The 3,757-nt window shown below is 43.0% G+C and overlaps 1 long non-coding RNA gene across 4 annotated transcripts in view; it reads right to left on the bottom strand.

Moving 5' to 3' along the window:
- Positions 1-3,757, bottom strand: part of LOC115294388 — a 35,870-nt gene that overhangs the window by 22,963 nt on the left and 9,150 nt on the right. For all 4 annotated transcript variants that reach the window (XR_003909853.1, XR_003909854.1, XR_003909852.1 and 1 more), the window contains exons 2-3: positions 3,343-3,549; positions 297-364 (exon numbers count right to left, since the gene is read on the bottom strand). This is a non-coding gene — a long non-coding RNA (uncharacterized LOC115294388). The remainder of the gene's footprint in view (positions 1-296; positions 365-3,342; positions 3,550-3,757) is intronic.

Below are 3,757 nucleotides of genomic sequence, written 5' to 3'. Positions count from 1 at the left end.
AATAAACTATAAAAGGAAAAAAAAGAAAAGTCCTGCCTTTTGTTTACTAAATAGCAGAAAAACTTGTCTGACTTAAAGTAATACTTCCCGATTTGGGCACTTATCTACATTAATAGAAAATAGTCTAAAGTAAACTTAATTTTTAGTGACTGATATAAATTTTAGTGATTTGAAATCAAAGTGAGTTCAAGGATCTTGAGGTGCTAAGAAAATTGTCCGCATACAGGTGCCAACCCCCAACCCACTTACTGTTTGCTAAACAAGATACTGTTTGTTAGTAAATGCATTCTTCCTACCTCAATCACAGTACAGGCGCTGGGGCAGGGTGACCGTGGGGGCTTCTGATTGAAGCTGAAGTGCCAAACTGGAAAAAAACAAAATTAGATGAACTTTAGTTCTATTAAATTAATACTCTCTTGCAGGGTTCAAAAACCACACCTGAAAATAAGCAGGGTCAAACAATGGTTAATCAACTTTCATTACAGAAGCCTGGGTTTAATTAGGTTCTACATCTTTTTCTTAATGTTTATTTATTCATTTTGAGAGAGGGGGGAGAGAGAATCTTGAGCAGGCTCCACACTGTCAGCATGGAGCCCATTGTGGGGCTTGAACCCATGAACTGTGAGATCATGACCTAAACTGAAATCTAGAGTGGGACCTTTAATCAACTGAGCCACCCATGTGCCACTAGGTTCTACATCTTTAAAGTATTTTATATTTACTTAGTGCCTTTGAGGTGCACGGCACCCAGGTCTCAAATTAGAAAAATTAATTTTAAAGACCCTTCGTAGGGAAAATAAAAAGCCCTTAACTTGGACCATATTGTTCATACCTTACATAAAAACTGTATCTACGTGACCTCCAGTGTTTTCTCCTACAATCCATTTTCCACACATCAGCCAGAATAATCTTTTAAAACAAAAGACAGATTCTGTCTCTTTTGATAAGACCTCTGCAGTGGCTTCAAGTCAAGTCTTAAGCATTTAATAGACCTTCAAAGTACTGCATGATCTTGCTGTTGAACCAGTAGCAAGGTGATTACGGAACAAGGAGCTAGGATGGTGGAATATTCGTTCTGCCGTTTACTATCTGTGGGACGTTGGTCAAATAAATTTCCCTCTCTACTCAATTTTCTTATCTATAAAATGAGGACAATAATAGAAGCTATCTCACAGAGTTGGGGTGAAGCGTAAATTAGGATAATAATATTCATATAGATCATAACATAGTACCCGGCATACAAGTTTGATGTAAGTATTAACGATTATCTCCCTTACTTCTATGCCTTACAACTCCTTATCAGGTAGACCCTAGAATGTTACAAGAGCCATACTTCCAGACCTCCCAACATCCTATTCCTTTATGTGGGGAATTCTCACCCACTTGTCTTCTTTCAAGCCCCCCATCTCCTGTCTTCCCATCACTTGCACTGGGAAGCCTTTCCAGACCAAGCCAGTTGACTCTACCATGGGCTCCATGATTCCCAGAAGGGGCTGCCAGATGTTAGAAGGCTCAGTTAAATTCAAATCTTAAACAACAAATAATCTTTTAGTTTAAGTATGCCCCACAAAATATTTGGATGTCAGATAAATAACAATCTTTCAGTACAAAGTGTCCCATGCAATATTTGAAACATGCTAAAATCTATCTGACACTTCATTTTAACTGGGTGTCCTGTATTTTATTTGTCAAGCCTACACACAGGAGGTCCTCTATCATAATAATTTTTGAAACGTGACTAGTAGTTCTTTGTTTCCCCCACTAGAGAGCCAGCTCTGTGAATGAAGGACCCATGAGGCCTTCTTTCTTTTCTTTTCTTTTCTAAGGAATATCTACACCCAACTTGGGGCTCAGATTTACAATCCCCAAGATTGAGAAGTGCATGCTCCACCAACAAAGCCAGCCAGGCACACCAGGACCCATGAAGCCTTCATCACTCTCTTAGACCTTGCACGGCAGCACTCCACAAATACTGAGGAGTACGTCACCCATCAGTACAAAGCTCGGGTACTGCCTGCTGGGAGTTAACTACAGACACCAGCATCATATACACAGGTGGATAAAATGACCCTTCTGCTTTTTCAGAGTATCTCCAAGATAATGATATTGACTTCCTGATGAAGACTTTACGGTGACCCCCCCCCCGTCCATTTTATGTTCAAAAAGGACTTTGAGTTTTCACACAGCTTTCACTTGACTCTCAGGCCACATATTAACAACCATATTTAACAAATGAGGAAACCGAGACTCAGAGAATGTAAACAGCTAGCCCACGATGACCAATAATGGGAGAGACAATTCTGACCCTAGGAGGTGACTGTGTGCCCCTTCCACGCGTCCTCTCCACAGGTTTAACTGATCCTCCCATAATGATTCCCCAACAGTAGCTTGAGAGAAGACAGCAAGTCTTAGCACCTGTATGTTGAAAAATCGGTGGTTCTTACCTCATCTCTCAAGTTACAAATGACACTGTTTAGGTCTGGAACTAAAGACCTTCCTCAGAGTTACAAGGAAATAGGAGTAAAACTAACCAGAACTCCAAATACGTCTGTTTTCTCTTTCCTGTGTCTCTTTTCCTGCACACACCCAACTACATTTCTGGGGAAGGGATTTAATTTGATTATACGTATATCTCCGTTTTCTTCTGAAATGAGGTTGGAATGGCTCAACCTGTTCTTGTGTCACCTAGCAACCTCACTTCTTGAAGTTCTTCTGGAAAGTTCATAGAGCTGAGGGTATGTGGGTTTTCTGCCACTGATAAATGCCTACAAGGCTGAGTAGATGCTCCTTGTGTCCCTTTTCCGCAGGATCAGAGCCCCTTGGGGGAGGTTCACTCAGGCAGAGGACTCTTACCTACCAGGACAGGAGACTAGGGACTAAATCAGCAGTGCCTTTAGGAAACTGCCACATCCAGCCCAGTCTCTCCTTCCTGAGCACTAGCCCTCCGGTTCCAGCTTTACTTTTTTGACCTTCTGAAGGAGCAAAAAAGGAGAGCGGAGAATAATCAAGGAGGACTGAGCCATCCCGGGAGCGGGTTAGAAGCTAATGACCTATGGGGCGCCTGGGTGGCTCAATCGGTTGAGCGGCTGACTTCGGCTCAGGGCATGATCTCACAGTTCGTGGGCTCTGTGCTGACATCCCAGAGGCCGGAGCCTGCTTCACATTCTGTGTGTCCCTCTCTCTCTGCCCCTCCCCTGCTCATGATCTGTCTCTCTCTGTCTCTCAAAAATAAATAAATGTTAAAAAATAAAAAAAAAAAGAAGCTAATGACCTGAAACAAAAAAGACCAAGTTAACAATGCAACCCTCCAACCCTGTTAGGTTCGCATCCCCTCCAGCTTACTTGATTTGGGGTTGCAGGGGAGGAGCAAATGTTACAGGACTGCAAATCGGCAGTCCGAGGTTCACGGGGCAGTCTCTGGTTGATTTCAGCTCGCCTGCGTGCCTGGCGGGCTGGATCAGCTCCCGGATACACAGCACAGAAGAACCTGTGGAGGCTCTGCTACCCGAGCGCGGCGCAAGCAGCAACCGCCGGATCCTGGTGTCCCGCCTAAAAAATAAATAAATAAATAAAATTACAAACGCAGTCGAATTAGAATTATTGTTTGTGTGGGTTACTGAATAAAATTCCTGTGCTGAAAGAATTCCAGTTGGAGCCTTCGTTTTGGAGTTCGGAAGCTAACTTTTACAAAATTGCCGACCTGGATTAGAGGCGGCGTAGAAAGTGCTAGCACGTACGAGGTTATCTGGACCAGGAC

This window comes from Suricata suricatta, chromosome 6 (assembly GCF_006229205.1).
Source record: "Suricata suricatta isolate VVHF042 chromosome 6, meerkat_22Aug2017_6uvM2_HiC, whole genome shotgun sequence".
Classification (NCBI taxonomy): Eukaryota; Metazoa; Chordata; class Mammalia; order Carnivora; family Herpestidae; genus Suricata; species Suricata suricatta.
This window is presented reverse-complemented; position numbering and strand designations above follow the sequence as displayed.